This window comes from Amblyomma mixtum, chromosome 8, assembly GCF_055824585.1.
Source record: "Amblyomma mixtum isolate Tamu chromosome 8, ASM5582458v1, whole genome shotgun sequence".
NCBI lineage: Eukaryota > Metazoa > Arthropoda > Arachnida > Ixodida > Ixodidae > Amblyomma > Amblyomma mixtum.
In genome coordinates this window covers 119,176,495-119,194,774 of record NC_143019.1, presented here as the reverse complement: position 1 = coordinate 119,194,774, position 18,280 = coordinate 119,176,495, and the positions used below count along the sequence as shown (strand labels likewise).

General features: G+C 47.1%; 2 pseudogenes across 1 annotated transcript in view; both read left to right on the top strand.

The window, feature by feature from the left end:
• The window catches only part of LOC149334090 (uncharacterized), a 56,667-nt pseudogene extending 50,435 nt beyond the window's left edge, over window positions 1–6,232 (top strand).
• The window catches only part of LOC149334089 (dermonecrotic toxin StSicTox-betaIB1i-like), a 63,509-nt pseudogene continuing 48,347 nt past the window's right edge, over window positions 3,119–18,280 (top strand). Inside the window, exons 1-2 of the transcript XR_016285202.1 lie at window positions 3,119–3,288; window positions 6,153–6,340. The product of XR_016285202.1 is annotated as a dermonecrotic toxin StSicTox-betaIB1i-like (transcript). The remainder of the gene's footprint in view (window positions 3,289–6,152; window positions 6,341–18,280) is intronic.

Here is an 18,280-nt window from a genome sequence, read left to right as displayed (position 1 = left end):
TAACAAAGTTCTACGTAAGGCTTATTCTAGCCTACTGAAAAACAAGGCATTATGGACATATAAGCACAAACAAGAGTACAGAGATGCGAACACAGAATCAGTAACTGTGAAGAAAAAGAATTTTGACTACAACATGCTTGCACGAGAAATTTTAGCGGTTGCTATAGGTGACATCGCTACAGAGAAGAGCTCCTTTTTGTTTCGCTTTCACATTTATGGTAATGACTGCTTTTGCTTCGAATGCATGATACTGCTTTTGCTACAATTTACTGACGCTGCTATTGCTAACATTTGCTTGCTTTTTTCTAACCTTTGTTATAAGTTAGTGCTTTAAGTGCAAATGTCGAAGAATTGCTCTCCCATTTGTATTTAGCCTTGTTGATTGCATATTATGTGTTACTGGCTGGGCTGAGAGCGATAGAGCGCAGTTTGATGGGAAGTGAGGGCTATAAATAGGCCCCTTTTCTTCCAATAAGCAGTTGGTACTGTGCGCATGTGTTGTCTTCCCCTTTCTAGTGTTGTCGTCACTGCGCCACAGTATTTTCAGAAGTTACTTTGTTCTGCTCGATGTGCGCCTCTATGTTTTGATGTTTTCACGAGGTATGACTTTATGTAACTGCGACAAAGGCTAAATACCTTGCAGCCTAAGACATTCCACGTTCGCTTCACAACTTGCCAAGCGGTGTTTCGTGAACAGTAGTATTACACCTGGTACAATTTGGCGTCTGTTGGTTTGTGCATTTGCAGAGGGTAGTTTACAAAAAAAAACTCCAATGCCTCGCTTATTCCCCTCTGGGTAGAAGTTATAGCGGTTACAGGGGTTCGCGTTTATGCCTTCTATGATGATCTTTGAGTCTTCTTTGTCTGAAAATAATTACTACCAGATTAATCTGAAAGAGTAGCTTCGTTTGCATCAGGCCAGAAAATTGAAATTCTTTTACTCTCTTTTTCTCTTTACCTTTCGCGCTGTGGAAAATAAGTGCAACAAGCAAACGACACTATTTTTGTTTGCCTGCTGTACAGTTTTCAAAGAATTCGAACGCCTGCTTGATGTACTTTTCCACACAAATGTATTCACCTCGACCGACATAACAGGAGAAGTTGTGTTCTTTTTATGCGTTCGTTTTCTGGTGTTAACGTGTTAGGTGTTTCGCATTCTCTGGCACGCAAGCTCGTTTTTCTCGCACGCGAACAGCCCGTTCGGTTGCGTTCCTGCCTTCAGGGAGGTACCCTCTCCCTGAGAGCCGTTGATGCCCTGAGCGCCACTACCTGAGTAAACACTACGTGGGAGTTTTCCGAATGCTTCCTTTCCGGAAATTCTGATCAATATTACTCGTCCAAACGGCTGGCCCGCTAAACTGGATCCGGCCCTGCTAACACGATGTATATGGCAGCAGATCTCGCATGAAATGCGGCCGCCTTCTAAACCACACGCTTTACTTCACACAAGCGTAGCTTTCTATCTTTCGATCGAAGAGAGTGTGTTTTAGAAACGCACTGTGGTCGCAACAAGACCTCCGGTAAGGAAGTTCGGTTTCGTGCTTTTAGGAAATAAAAAATAAATAAGATTGCGCTGATCCCGTGCATGCTGCTTGCATCGAGAGTGCCTTGGGCTCGGGTGGCAAAAGATAACGAGATGGCGTACGCGGTTCTGCGAATAACTAGCCGAAATTCGTGAAACATTCAAGTATTCACTCTACGCTGCATGTTACAACCGCGATCTTGACGACTGTATTAGTTCAACATGAATCGAATTTATAGAACTTGAAAAGCACAATAGGTCATTAGATATTCATCAATTCTCTTTTTTTCTGGGTGCACTTCCGGTTCCAGCGCCCGGTGAATGCCTAGTTTCAGAATAAACTGCGAAAAACCAGCCACGTGTTGTAACTTGGGTGGTCATGTGACTTTGGTGCACTTATGCTACGGTTTCCTTTGTCATTTCTTCGTGAACAAATAGCATGCCATGCCTTGATGCCACGCCACGGCATGGAAGTTCAGTTCTATTCTTATTCGGTCTCAGACATTCTTTTCTCTTCTTGACGCCCAAGCCTTGCTGCCACACGGCAATGGGGGGGGGGGGGGGGGGGAGAGAAGCGATGATAGCGCAATGGCGTGCAAGGGTAACTGAGTGCAGAACAAGGATTAGATGCAGAACATATAATCTAGAACACCAAAGAGTTTAAGCGCTGGCCTCGAGACCATGCGCCGGAGCATTTGCTGAAGAAAACCAAAGAGGAATGTCTACGGCGCTAGTTGCGGTTGCACTCCTACGTCAATGTGGAAGAACACGTCCGAATACTGTAATCGGAAGCAACTTTTTTTTTTCTAGGCAGGAAAGGGAAAGAGGCGGGCTTTTCTCCCCATGCCGTGAGTGGTGGGCTGCTTATTGTTGGGCTAGGGGTGCGGAGGGGTGAAAGTACGGAAGCTATGGAGCCGAACAGTGATCAACCAACTCCCAACGTTGCAGGGGGTGGGGGGTTGGTTGATCATTCCTTTACCTTTCCTCTCTCGTGTATGCAGCATTACCAAGAAACAAAAAACTTGTATTCTTTCTACATCAAAAAAAAAATTAAATTTAAAACTTGGTCTTTTAATCCAAAATCACAACACCGCCGTCGCCCAAATTTTATGCAGAAGTGCGGTTCCGAGCTACTTTATCTGATGCCGCCCTCGAAGAAGGGGTGGAAGGGGGGGGGGGGGGGGAGGGGGCGCTTTTTGTGGAGCGTCAAGGCCAATGAAGTGATTATTATGCAGCCTGCATTTTGGTCGCCGCTGTCACTAAGAAAAACATCAACAAACGCATAACGCATCTTCTTCTTACTGCGCATCACTCTACAAACACCCACCGCTTCGGTCGTCTTGGGTGGGCCAATTAATCTGTCTGATATGTCGTACAGCCGGGCACACTTGGCACCGGCGTCGGCGGGCCGGAATTACCGGATGTTTTAATCTGTGTGACTCGTCGCGAAAGCCCGCTGAATGCAAGCACGTGCGGCTCTTTAGTCGTGCATAAAACTGTGGCGACCCCTTCCTGGGCCCTTTTAGGCATTCTCGCTCCCCTCTAGCCCGAGCAAGGCCGCCAAGGTTTCTGCTCTGAAGGGAGAGATGGCGTCCCAGTCCGTATATCTGTCTGAGCTTGACTCAAATTGTTCACGATGTCGGGGTATTCCGGAAGACTCGCGATGAGCCTGGCCACCCGACCGCCGTAGTGTGTTTGAAGCATGCTGAGGAACTGCTTACAAGCGAGAGCGCACCTCAAGTGAAGCACTTGGATCAAAACAAAAGGTACGTCTTTCTTCCTGTTTCATCTCCAGTCGCTGCCTCGATTAAACTCTGGGCGACGCGGTCCTCTCATAAGTGTCGCGCTCGCCTAAAAAGCAGAAATATGTGTTTAAAAACCACTGAGTATCGTATTGCTCTGATAGAAATTAGTGGCTTTGGGCACTACACTGAACTTTTGTGCAGTCATTCAAACATTGTAGAACAATAGATACTGGTGCTATCTCTTTAAAATATTCGGGAAAAATAAGAGAAGATGTTTGAAGCGAACGATGTTGCTGTAGGACTGAAAAAGACTGTCATTAAAGCAGGATTTGTTGCAAGATGCAGATTCAGTCTCCACTTCACAACATAGATTAAGTGCACTGATGTGCTTCTTTTTTATTACGTAGCAACAAAGTAAAGAAAGTCCAGAAAGAGAAAATATGTGGCACTTGCCAGCCTGTTTTTCCTTAGGAATTTGGAAGCAACTAGCGCAACTGAACGTACAGGTGCAGTCAAAAATAAATGGAAGGCGATTTTGTCAAAAAATTTAATTTCTTTAAATCTTCAGCAGAATGGTCCATGCTTGTTGGTGCACAGTGCAATTCGCACAATCACAATCAAGCTGCACATATGTATTCAAGGATGCATGAATTGGGGTGTAAATGATTAAATTTTTTCGTGAATATTGCCTTCCATTTACTTTTGACCGCACCTGTACAGCGAAAAGAATATAGCAAGGTGGCGATGAGCGCATCTTCTACCATAATCTCAGGCCATATTGCCCACAGTGTGCAGTGCTCTTCTAATCATTGTAGCAGCAATGCGTTCACCGGGCACGGCAACACGATGTGCAAACATGTGCAAGCATTTCAAGTTGAGAAAAAAAATTGAATTGTGCCATGCTCGCCTTGGTTCCGCTGTGCGATCTCGAATGCCGACCTATCTCCTGCTAGCTTTGCCACAGCTCGACAAGCGGCAAGTAGGAGTCATTATATCACAGCATTTGTGCCATTGTAATATGAAAATTCTTTGGTTTTATTCCCAAAGAGCTTCTTCGCTACGCTACCGCGACTTGTCGCCCTCTATTATTTTAATGATTTATTTATTTGTACCACAAATGCCCTGAAGGGTCTTTGTTGAGGAGGCACATTAATGTGAAGGAATATACAAAAAAAAAATAAACCATCATAGATATACAGCGGACGCTGTCCAAGGCAAAAACACAAAAGTAACACAAGTTGATCCAAAACTGAGTAAAATTACCATTTGCAGACAATTGATAATACAAACAAAAACGAAACGCAAATGTGCGCAAAATCGAGCACCAAGTGGAATGAAGCACTGGTACATCAGAAAACATTTGGAGCAACAGAAGTTTTAGTACAGAATTCAGAGCAATACTATGCATACGTAAGCGCTGTTTAAACTCTCCAGGGTCAGAAAAAGAGAACATCTTATCAGGAACATCATTCCAGAGCTTGATTGCTCTCGTGAACCTACATGAATTAAATTAGAGAGTCTTTCCAGATATGCGGTTGAAGCTGAAATGAATATGTAAGCGCCATGAAGAACGGTGAGATGATTCCAGAGGGAAACATGAAGGACAGGTGTAAACATATTTATGAAAGAAACAGAAATTGAAATTGAACCAAGAATTTCAAATATCTGTATATCTCAAGGGCTTTTAGCTGGGAGACTCTGCTAAATATGAACCCGGCCATTCGGCTTTGAATGGACTCGACCATTTCAATTAGATATTTTTGATAAGGACATCATATAGATGAGAGGAATTTTAACCGTGGACCAACAAATGTTAGATATGCGGGATTGCGAACGAAGACAGCAGAGCTTTGCACATTTCGGCGTGTAAAGCCTAATTTCCCCAAAGTTTTCTTGCAGACTTTTCAAATGTTACAAGACCATCAAGGATTTTGTCTCAACTGAACTCCTAGATATTTGTACTACTTTAAATAGAAACGGAATATTTATAGAGTAATTGAAGTTAGCAATATCATGTTTACGGCTAAAATTCATAGACTTACATTTAGTAGCGTTTAGGTAGTTGTGCCAATTTTTCAACCAATGAACGAGAGTGTTATGATCTCTTTAAAGGGTAAGACGGTCAGTTTCTGAAGTCATCTTACGGGAGAAACACTGCCAACTACGAAAAGACGTAAACGGGATGAAAGGTGATTGTGAAGGTCGTTATTGTAAACTAGAAAGAGTAAGGGTCCGAGTAAGCTTTCCTGTCGTGCGTCTGAGTTTACATCACATAGTAGTGACGAAGAGTCAATGAGAACTGTAAATTGTTCACGTAATGAGAGAACGTTAGGAGGCCAACATATTGTGAAAGAATCAAGACGAAGGGTTGACAAGTTATAAACAGCCAGACATGTGGAACTGTCTCAATTCTTTTCGAGCACTAATGCTGGTGGGCTTCATGAATAGTAGTCAGAATCAGTGAAAGCTGGCATACATCAATCATGCGCCTGATGGAAAAAAATCTATGAAACGTGGCAGGACCGTGAGTGTCAGCTACTGGCAACCCATTAATACTTTGTGTCTGTATGAAGTCATGCTTATATTTGGGTGACACAGCTTCAAACAACTTCTAGAATTAGCCTGCAATGGCGACGGGAGATCGCTAGTAAAGTACTCGCTTTTGGAAGTGGTAACAGCAGAACGGCAGAAATCATTGAAAGAAGATAAGGCATAAAATAAATCCTTGAGTCAGGTGGACGGTAGCACACCCCAATCAGTAAACTCGAGGAAGTAGTTTTTTTAGGCAGCCCCTACTTTTTCGAGGTCAAAGTGGTGGTGACAGCGTTGGACAGTAATGGTTTTGTTAATAGTGTGGCGCCCCTCGCGCCAGGGTCTGGTCGCAGGCCACGGCACCGCGCCGGACGAAAAAGAAGAGGTTGGCGCTAAGCCGCCGATGCTTTTCTCGGCGGACTCGGCAGCCTGAAGCGTTCTTCTGTCCTCCTTCGCCGGAGTTTGCTGTTCCCTGTCATCCCTGTTGGTGCTGCTGTTCCACGGCCTGCCTCTGCGTCTTCTGGCCCGTCTTCAAATTTTGGTGAGGCCGTTACGGGTGGGGGGGATTTGGCCAGGTTTTCCCCCCTTTGGATGTAGGTTGGAAGGTTCTGTAGGTTTTCCGCCATGGCTATGTCTTCCCCAGGCTCAGGTCCGGTAACCTGGTTCGCCAGTTTACCGACTGAAAATCTGCCGCTAACGTCTTTCTGTCAAAACGGTGTCAAGCTTATTCCTGTGGCGCTGGTCCATGTAGGAAATGGTGTAATTAAAAAAAAACTCTCGAATGATCCATTAGCAGCTGAAGGCAGCCACCAGCCGCTATCTTGAGATTTCGGAGGTGCAAGGCAAGAGAGGAATTCTGTGCAAATCGGCTGACTTGGATTGTGTTGCCGATTTGCTGCAGTGCACCTCTTTCGCCTCACTACCGGTGAAGGTATTTATTCCTGAGCAGCTTGCCTGCATAAAAGGAATTATCCGCGGTGTGGATCCTTCCGCTACACCACGGGAAATTCTTGCAGACTTTCATGACGCCGGTGTTGGCATCTTCTCAGTTTACCGCTGCAGCAGAGAGGCTGGAAGCTCTCGTACACCAACTGAGTCGGTTATTGCAACATTTGCAGGGTCTTCTTGTCCGTCCGAGATCGAAGTTTGGCCTATTGTGTACCGTGTAGACCCACTGCAGCCCCGTCCTTTACAGTGTAAAAATTGCTGGCGGTTCGGTCACAGTGCTAAATCTTGCAAGTCCGCAACGCGCTGTCGGGTTTGCGGCGGTGATCAGCACGCGACATTTGCACTTCTGAGTCGCTTAGCTGCTGCCTTTGCCGCTTTGATCATACAGCTGACGACCCCACCTGGCCGAAGGGTGCCGATCGGCGGATCATCTTGCACATTATTCAGCGTGACAGTTGCTCACCCGCTGATGCATACGCCCGCCTTGACAGACGGCAAAGCTCATACGCAAGTATTGCCCGCAAGACCACTACTGATGTGGACACAGCCTTAACTAAGTCCGTTGTTGCTACGGTGGAGAAGGCTGTTGCTGGTGTACTTGACGGCATGATCAGTACGTTCAGCGATGCCTTGTCCCAGGTCATTTCCGCTCAGGCTGCTTCATCGGCTTTAGTTAACCTCACCTCGTCTACCTGTCCTCCCTCCTCTGCAACTGCTGATAATATTCGGCCCACGTCCGTGGGTGTAAATGACTCTGACCAAATCTCCCTCTCTAATTTCAAGAAAATAGCGCCAGAGCATGCAAACCACGAAAAGACAAGGACGAGACACAAAGCGCTTTGTGTCTCGTCCTTGTCTTTTCGTGGTTTGCATGCTCTGGCGCTATTTTCTTGAAATCAAGTATGCACCAACTCGCCCAAGAAGAAGTGTTAATGCTCCCTCTCTAACGCTTGTCAGACAGATGTTGAAATGACTACTCCATCTCAGAAGCGTCGTGCTTCCTCTTCTCCTTCTAAATCTGACCATCCGCATGGTGAAACTAAGAAAGGTTCGTTTGGAATTTCAAAGACAACAGATGTGTTGAAAGAGGCTGTGGCGGCTTCGTTTTAAGCATGAAATGCTTTTAGCTCCCGTTGTCGGCAGTGTGGTGACGTCACGCCGAGACCGAGAGCCGTCATCCGGGCACAAGAAATCCGCTCATCCGGGCACTGAATTCCAGTCATCCGGGCTCTGAAACGAGAACATCCGGGCACCGCACGAGACTTAACGAGATTTAACGAGACTCTCTAAGCCCTCCTACGCGACCGGCATGCAAGCGACGGTTGGTCTCCAAACGAGTCACAAAAAATAACTGCTGCCAGTGCCTTCTCAATGTTTATTTGATTTGATTTATTTGTTTCCTTTCTGATATAGAAAGAGGAGCAAGAGCAAAAGGCGGAACGTCTGACGACGGCTCTTGCCCCGCATACAGTTTGGCACAAACAGTCATTTAACATAGCTTTACACGAAAAGTTCCACACCAAGGTCTTCGGGGGGAAATAAGAAAAAGTCACAGCACTGAGGGAAAAAAAGGGGTAAATAAATTATGCTAGAAAAAAAAATACGCGTATGTAGCAAACAATAGACCGTACATGCCAACACAGAATACTTAGTACAAAGAAGCACAAGCAAGTACACAATTCTGAAACATGGTTGTTGTGAGTTTAGCAACATGATAGCAAAATCATAATAGCAACACACAACAGCGAGCAAGGTTCAAAACTATAATGCACTCCCAGAAAATAAAACTATGGGCAGAAATATCGCAATTAATTGAATTATAAGTTATTTTCGAGCTGCAGAGCTTTAAGTTGTTCTTAGAGACATTAGCACTCAGATCTGTTAATACTTGTATTTTGTTCAGAAGGTTAGCTGTTTGATATTCAATAAGTTGTAGCCCATAATTCGTCCTTACTTTGGGTGGCCGTAATGTTTCCCTACAAAGTGAGTATGCAGGAGCTGCACTAGAGTTTCGTACACTCTAAAGCTTCGCTTTCTTTATGTACTGAAATAATTTGAAATAATAAACTTGATTGGCCTTTAACATTTTATATTTCAGAAAAAGCGGTTTTGTACGCAGTAATTCCGGTGGGCCGTGATATTGTTCAAACATTCTTAACACTTTTTTTGCAGGCTAATTAATCTTGAGTACTTGTGACTTGTAGTGGTACTCCAGACCAAACAAAGCACAGTAGGAAAGCTTGGAATAAAAGAGTGAGTAATAAAGAACAGTCCGTAACCATTGAGGGATGAGTGGGAAAATCTTAAAGAAGAAGCCAATTGTTTTACTAAGGTCAGCTATGAGGGTGTTGACATGAGAATTCGATGATAAGCTTTCCTCAAACCACACACCTAAAAATTTCTGGGCTTTGACTTGAGTTATTTCTTTACCATCAAACAAAATATCTAGGGCAGAATTCCTAGGCTTGTTTAGTGGTGCAAACAATATGTATTTGGTTTTCTCAATGTCCAAGCATAATTTATTTGTGCTTAACCAAGTAGACAAGTGGAGCAAATAGTTATTGACAGCATGCTCAATTTCCGGGAGTGAATGGCTAGAGAAAAAGACGGTGGTATCATCTGCATACATGATTAGTTTTGGGGTATAAGGGATAGAGCATAAATCATTTATGTATGTTATGAACAGCAAGGGCCCGAGAATAGATCCCTGTGGAACGCCTCTTTTCACTGGTAGAACTGGAGCTGTATATTTATTAAAACTGACATATTGATACCGGTTTGACAGATCACGTCATCAATATATCAGTGGAGCTGTGCGTTTGATAATGCACGGAATTATAATTTCCGATTTCTAATAACGCGTGCAAAAAGCACATACATGCCACAATATTTAAGCATGAAATGCTTTTAGCTCCCGTTGTCGGCAGTGTGGTAGCTTCGCGCCGAACGGGTGGTGGCGTTCCTCACTTCCTGTATGGTGCGGTTCGGGTGTCCACCGAGATGACAGAGAATTACTGCGCCATTTCCTTTCCTCAAAAAATGGCTGAGGCTTAGCTTAGGTTAAGCCTAGTCAGATGCGAAGCATATTGTCGCCGAGTTGCATATCGAGCACGCCGCTTGGCTAGACGTTCTTCACGCTCTTCATCAGTCTCTGTAGCACGCCGCAACTTTTGCTTCTCATTCCAACAAGCAGCCCTGTCTCCAGGAGGCATCTCTATCCCGTGTACGCCTAGCAGAGGCAGGCGCACCCCCTTGTATACCGCCGCTCCTGCATCGCGTGTTCACTACAGCGCACCTAGCGGCAGAAGCAGGAAACACATTGGTCTCGACGCCTCGCGCGACGGCGCGAGCTGTGGGGCCCCGTTTCTCCTATGTCGTTACGTCACGCATCACGTGGTCCTCCTTGGTTGCGACGGCGCGGGCTGGGCCCCCGTTTCTCATCTGCTGTGACGTCACGCACCACGTGGTCATCCTTGGTCACGACGCCTCGCGCGACGGCGCGAGTTGGGCCTCCGTTTTATACGAAGCATATTGCTAGAGCTACCACTCACGCCGTCGCCGTGGGACCCCCACGTGACACCGTGACGTCACACCACGTGACACCGTGACGTCACACCACGTGGCATCGGATGAGAGAGCCGGCCTCCACCTCGCGCCGTCGCCGTGGGACCCCTAGCCGTCACACCCGCGTATTCCCGCGCATTTAGAACGCGCGTTCACACTCGGTGTAGGTGAAACGCTCGCTCCACCGGGCAGGCAGACGCGGCTTCCGTGGCAATCCAGGCGCTCACCCAACGCGCGTCTCGGGGTTAGTCGGCGTTCCGCTGTAGCCATGCCGTTGTCTTCCCCCACAACGAAGGCTTCTAGTGGTTGTATTAAAATGACCAAGTATTCAACCAAGGAAAGCCATGTATTACCAAGCCTAGCCACTAATATGCTTCGCATTCCCCAGGCTTAGCCAAGCTGAGCCTCAGCAATTTTTTTCGTCTGCTGTGACGTCACGCATCACGTGGTATGACATGGAGGTCACGAAAGGTCAATGGTAACGACACCGCCGCGCTCGAGGAGCTGGGTTGGGCTATTTTAGTATGCTTCGCATAAAAGCGTTTCGTTCAAAGGGCAACGCATCGCGCCGAACGGGTGGTGACGTTCCTCCCTTCCTGTACGGTGCGGTTCGGGTGTCCACCGCGATGACAGAATTACTGCTCCATTTCCTGTCCTCAAAAAACGTTTCGTTCAAAGGGCAAGGCATCGCGCCGAACGGGTGGTGGCGTTCCTACCTTCCTGTAAGGTGCGGCTCGGGTGTCCACCGAGATGGCAGAGAATTACTGCGTAATTTCCTTTCCTCAAAAAGCGTCGCGTTCAAAGGACGAGGCATCACGCCGAACGGGTGGTGGTGTTCCGCGGACTGCCTGGCAGCGCTACAACACGCTGTCGCGTTCCACTCCTAAAGGCGAAGCTTAAGAGTCATTAATTAGCAGTTTTTTAGTATTCAGTCATTAATCAGTCATTACACACTAATCAGTAATTTGTCATTACTTCGTCATGAATTATGTGTGACGTAATCCAGTGGTAACATCACCAGTGTCACATACGCAAAATGGTGCTGAAAACGCTTTCGCCTCTACACACTTCGGACAGTTTCGAACGCGCTGCATATACATTCTTGTCAGGCCTGCGTCTCGTCGTGTCCGCGTGCGATTCGCATTATACCCGTAAACATTTCATGCTTACTCTACTCTCGGTTACGGGAGAGGCAGTTTTTTAAAGCAATAATCATGGCGGGAATATCTGTTCTTCAGTGGAATTGTCGCTCTATCTCCTCTTCTTTCCCCGATTTCCAGCAACTTATATTTAAACATAGTCTAGACATTATTTTAATACAGGAGTCGTGGCTCAATCCTAATCGCCCACTCGCAATTAAAAATTTCTCCGTTTTTAGAAATGATCGTCCAAACGGCAGGGATGGGGGCTTACTAACATTGATTTCAGCGAAACTGTTTCATCGTGCTAAAGTGTCTCACAAAATTATGCGACGTGATTGTGAGATACTTGCAGCTGAAATCATTATTCCGCAGTGCGCCCCTGTTACGGTGGCAAGTATCTACTTCCCCGCAGGTGTCCGTAGGACGGATGGGCTCGATGCGTTACTGCGGAACAACAGAAGAGTATTTCTAGCTTGGGACTTCCATTAACATCATGTTATTTGGGGTTTGAGAACAGAGTTAAGCGGGAATTTACTTTGGTCTTGGATGTCAGCAAACGATTAGTGCGGTTACAATAGTCGCGCCATAACTTACATAAGGACGAACTCTCGATCAGCTATTGATTTAACGTTAGCTGTTAATGGTATAGCTGTATATTCGTGGTGTACAGTTGACTGCGGTACGTCAAGTGACCACTACCCCATCACTTTCACTATTGCGTGCAGTCCAGTCAGGGCGACTGGTTCGGCACAAAAATTAATACTACACTGTTCAACAACCTTCTAGGTGAGGCCCTCTCGTCTGCTGCCCCTTCTGATAAATCTGATGGGGGACATCAAGTATTAAATTCCGTGTTAGACGCCAATCGGCGAGCAGTCTTTAGAGTCCGCTCAAGCGTTAAAAATAAGACTCCTTCGAGCTGGTGGAATGACGACTGCGAAAAAGCCTATCGTCAAAGGAAAGCCGCATGGAAGAGTCTAGCGCATAACCAGTGCCCAAAGAACTGGATAAATTACAAATTCTTTGCAGCCTCTTTTAAAAGAACAATATCTAAGGCTAAGGATGATTACAATGCCAGCCTGAACATTTATTTGTCTAACCCAGTCAACCGGTAGACACTCTATAGATTCATGGAACGTACTAATGTGCTGCCCTCTTCTCATATCTCTCAGTCCACAGTATTGCCACCTCGGGACGAAAAAGATCCACTAGAGTGCATAGCTGAAGGCCTTGCTGTGCGTTTTTGTGCTAGCACTACCTTTCCATCAACCCCGTTTCATTTGGGTGGAGACTTCACTAAGGTATTTGTATCTTATTTAGCATCGGTAGTTAATTGCCTGCAATCTGCTGCCCCTGGGATTGACGGAGTAACAGTTGGCATCCTGAAAATCCTAATGCCAGACTGCCCCGTACCTCTTGCAGATTGTGACCTCTCCTTTGGAAAAAGCCTGGATTCCACAAACCTGGAAAACAGCGAAAATTATTTTATTGCTGAAAGAGCAGGGGAAGGGTTTTGATCTCGACAATATTCGGCCGATTGCTCTCACATCAAATTTGGGTAAACTTCTAGAGCGGATATTCTTCAGCCACCTCACGAGTCATATTCTGAGTCTTCAAGGATTTCGCGAGGTTCAGATTGGTTTCCGCCTTGGGTGTTCGATTTGGACCGCGCACATAGACTTGGAGAGCCGTATTATGGTTGCTATGAGCCAAATGAGGTATCTGCTCTGGTTACTTTAGATATTGCAGAGGCTTACGACAGCGTTGAACACAGAATTTTCCTTCATAAACTGGCTAATTTACTACCTCCTTTGTACCTCTTTGCGTGGATAAGAGAGTTATTAACGAATAGAGCATTCTTTTGTTCTAATGGTACGTCAACTTCTACAACATTCGTCCAGTCTAGAGGTGTCCCACAAGGCTCCGTTCTTACACCGTTATTGTTCAACATACTAATGCGTGATATCCCTATTCACCCAGCCGTCAAAGTTTATGTGTATGCGGATGATATTGTTTTTTTCGCTTCTGCCAAAGACATTCATATGCTGTACCAATAACTGCAAGAGTATTTAAATGCTCTGGAAGTTTGGCTAGACAGCCTAAAGTTAACTTTAAATGTCAACAAGTGTGCCGTCCTTGTTTTCCCACAGGCAACTCCTCTTTACATCTCTCTGTCGTATCACTCTATCCTGATCCCGCAAGTTGATTCAACAAAATACTTGGGTATAATATATGACCCGCATTTAGACTGACGGCTGCACATTAGAAGCATTGCGCTTAAGGGTGAGCGCGCCCTTGGCCGGTTGGTGAGGATCAGCAACAAAAAATTCGGTATGCGGAGAGACACTCTACTACTTCTCTATAAGACCTATGTACGGCCAATCCTTGAATTCGGCTCAGTTCTCTTTTCTGGGTGCCCAAAGTACAAGCGTGAACGCCTGTTTGTTATGCAGCGACGCGCTCTGCGCCTTTGCCTAGGTCTGCCTAAATAATTAGCTAATGCTGTGTTGTACTTGGAGGCGCGGATACCTAATCTCAATTCCAGGTTTTAGCTTACCACTGTGCGGACATTTTTAAGGTCTTTGGAGCCTATTCCTGGATTGGATAACCCTATATTTACAACGAACCCAACTCTCTTCTTTGGTACTTCCTGGCCTCGGTATAAGCTTCCTCAGGTGGTGTTCACAAATTCCCTGCAGTCAAATATTTCTGTATCAATGAGATCTTTAGTACTAGTCAACCACAGGCGGGCTGATACGGCAGTCTTCTTTGACAACACCCTCCCAAGGAATGCTAAGAACCTGCCCGGCTATATGTTAAATGGGCTCATAGAGGAGTACCTAGAGAATTTTCCTAACCATGTTGCCGTTTATACAGATGCCTCCCAGCAAAATGAAAAGGCAGTTATTGGCATTTACTGAAGGGCTCTTGATTGGAGCTACTTATTCCGGGCCCCTGACTATACCCCTATTTTTGTAGCTGAGTTTCTGGCCATTGAGTTGGCCTTAATAAGGATTCCCCGCAGTATCACTCGGGTTATTATACTCTCAGACAACCTTTCTGTTTTGACGGCGCACGAAAATTTTGAGGGATACTCCTATGAGCCGTTCTCTTCATTTTTTTATTCCTCCACATGTTACAGAAGTACGCTTTCACTGGGTCCCTGGGCACTGTGGCATTGTTTCTAAAGAGAGGGTTGATTTTTTAGTAAAGTCTGCGCTTGATGGACCTATTGTCCCTTTGTCCCAAATACTGTTTACTTGACTCTAGTACGCTTTCAGCGATTCCTGCGTCTCCAAACATTGAGCCATGAGCCTCTCCTTGCTGCAGCGGATTTTCAACACCTGGCATTTCCTTGGAGTGTGCGGATGTGCAGTTCGAGGCAATTTGAGGTGTCCATGACCCTTTTGCGCTGCAGGATACCGCGGCTAAATCTTTATTTATGCCGATCGGGGTGTTGGACATCCAACCTTTGTGACTCTTGTGGCGAAATTGAGTCTATTCAGCATTTTTTCCTCTCCTGCCAGCGGCTCGCTGCTCTCCGTATAATTTACTTAGAGATCCCCCTCGCTCCGCTTGGGCTTCCTCTATCTATTCCGACTCTCCTATCCTTCGGGGCAAGCGCCAAGGGATATGCCCTGAAACCAGTGTGCAATTATATTCACGATTATATAATTTCATCTGGCAGATTCCTTTGCTAGAATGTGAATTCACAACTTTTCCTTTTCCGTATTTTTGGTTGGTACAAATTCTAGCTCTGCGTACCAAAATTTAAATATACTGCATTGAATTTATATGAGTGCGTTTGTATCCTCTATGCACCCTGACCAATCCCCCGCCGTGGGTATGGGCCATTAAGCCTCAGGACATCATCATCATCATCATCATCATCATCATCATCATCGAAGGTGGTTGGTTGGTTATTGGGGTTTAAAGTCCCAAAGTGACACAGGCTACGAGAGACACCGTAGTGAAGGGCTCCGGAAATTTCGACCACCTGGGGTTCTTTAACGCGCACTGACATCGCACAGCACACGGGCCTCTATGCATCGAGATTTGCAATCGGCGCCGCTCTCGAGCAGCACGTCTCTAGTTGGCAGCCTCTAGGCTTTTTAAAGCGAAAGCTTTACTACTTGCACTTTCAGCCTTTGCCGTGGCGCGGCGGTGCCACCATTGACCTTTAGTTGACCTCTGTGTGACGGGATGTGTGACATCACGCCGAAGAGAAGGGCGACCGACTCGCGCCGTCGCAAGCCGCAGCGGTGCCACCACCGGCGCCTAACTCTTGCGCTTTCCGCTAGGAGCGCGATTGTGGCGTTACGCTGAAGAGATTAGGCTCGACTCACGTCGCTAGAAAGCAGTAGCTGTGCCAACCACCAGCGGCTTAACATTGCTTCGCGATCTCGCGCCGTCCATGTGCGACGGCGATGCACATGAACGGCGGCCTGAATGGAGTGGATTGTAGTGGACTGGATTGGATTGGATTAGAATAGATTAGATTAGATTACATTGGATTAGATTGGTTAACAGATGCATAGCCACAAGTCTAACCACAAGCACCACCACCAGCTACACTACCAGCTGAACCATGGCGTAGGTACGGATATTGCTTTCGCAATTACCGGGCTTAACCAAGCTAAGCCACAACGAATTTTTTCTCACAGAGCCTGAACCTACCTGTGGTTAAATGCAGTACCTTCGGTCGAGAACTCGTCGCGGTGTACCTAGCCATCAAGCAATTTGGCCACTATCTGAAGGGCCGGCACTCTGACGTCGTCACAGGCCATAAGCCCTTGGCGTTTGCTTTACAACGCAATCACAGCGTCTACACTGCACGCGGGATCCGCCAACTGTCTTATCTCCGAGTTTGCAATGTATGTCCTTGACGTTCGTGGGCCGCAGAATGCTGCTGCAAATGCACTTTCCCGTGTCGGTGCCATGGCGTCCGCATCACCAGTGTACAGTCGGGGACAAAAGTCTCCGGACCACGTGTTCCTCAAACGAAGCTTATAGCTGTACTATCAGACAACCGCTGGAGACCGCACTTGTGGAGATGAAAGAACAAAAATTTAACTTTTACCTTCACAAGTGTAGTCTCCAGCTGCCTTCTAATAGCAAAGCTATCGACTTCGTTAGAGGAACAATTGGTCCTCTTTGTCCGCGACTGTACATGGAGGGGCTAGCGGCTGCACTTCCACAGCGACCTACAGCTGGATTGCCTTCGATCCTTATACACGTCCCTGTCCTTCGCTGAATATCCGCTGCCGTTTTCCTCTAGCTTCATTACCTGCCAGACATCCACTGGTGCCTCGCGCCCATGCGTACCTTTGGATTCGGTTGCGTCTTTTTTTTTGCAAAACTGCACAACATGAGCCACCCTGGTGTTCGTGCAGCGTAGAAGCTGGTCATATCTCGCTTTCTTTGGCCAAACTTCAATGTCGATATCCCTGGCTGAGCACAAACCTGGCTTCATTGCCAGCGCGTTCACCGATATACCGCCAAGGCTGTCTCTCCTTTTCGGTCTTCCGAAGTGAGATTTTCCCACGTCCACGTAGACCTTGTCGGACTACTCCCGTCATCACGTAGGGCCTCTTATCTGCTCACATGTGTGGACCGTTTCACCCGCTAGCCCAAGGCATTGCCCATTGCTGACACTACGGCAGAGACAGTTGTTTCGGCCTTCATGGCCGGCTCGGTATCTCATTTCGGTTGCCCGTTTGTCGTCACCACCGACCGCGCCCGCCAGTTTCAATCGGCCCTGCTCACCGCCCTTTCCAGCGTACTGGGCGGCCGCCAGATCCATACGACCGCCTACCGTCGTTGGGCTGATGGCATGGTGGAAAGCCTCCATCGCCAACTGAAGGCCGGCTTAATCACTCATCAGCCAAGGGAACACTGGTCTGACCACCTTTCCCTCGTACCCCTAGGCACTCGCTCAGCATTGAAGGTTGACCTAGGTTGCTCTTCCGCTGAAGCTAGTCTATGGTGTTCTCCTGCGCCTCCCTAGGGAATTCTCTCCTGCGTCCTCTTCGTGCATTCAGTATGCTTCCATCTACCTCCGAGGCTTGCGCAACGCATTTCGGCACATTAATCCTCTTCTCCCTGCTGCCCGTCACCTTCAGTCCTCGTTTGTGAGCCAGGATCGGGACTCCTGAAGCCATGTCTTCGTCCGCGGTGACCCCGTCCGTCCGCCCCTAACGCCGGCCTACGATGGATCGTTCCACGTGCTCCATCGTGCCACAAAGACCTTTACTCTCGTCAGTAGCATCCGTGAAGCAACATCCGTCGTGTCTGCTGACAGACTAAAACCAGCCTACATTGCCGCTTCTCCACCCATGGTCTCTTCAATCACTCTCGCTTCGTCTGTGCCGCACAGAAGGGCGGCATACTTTTAACATGTCCGCTGCGCACATCTTGTGGCGTCCACTCTACAGGGGGTCGCAGGCCACGGCACTGCGCCGGACAAGGAAGAAGGGTTCGCGCTAGGACACTGCACTAGGAGCAGCGCAATAAAAAAATGGGCAGTGGCTTAGCTCAGCTATGCAAAGATATACGTAGAGGAAGCTAAGGCGCGCTGTTCCTCTGTTTCCTGGCCGATTTGTTTCCTCTTCATCTCGTTTCGATGTCGATTCCGTGCCTCCTTCTGCTTAACAGGTTTGTCGCTGTCAACACTGCCGCCTCAACTGCGGTTCTATCGCACGCGAGCTCTCCTTTTCAATCCTCCGACATCTTACCAGGCATGCGACAGAGCTGGCGAAGCGAGCGGAGGCGAGCGCAACGGCGAGGCAAGTGCTGTTACGTCATACCAAACGGCGGCGGCAGCTCCG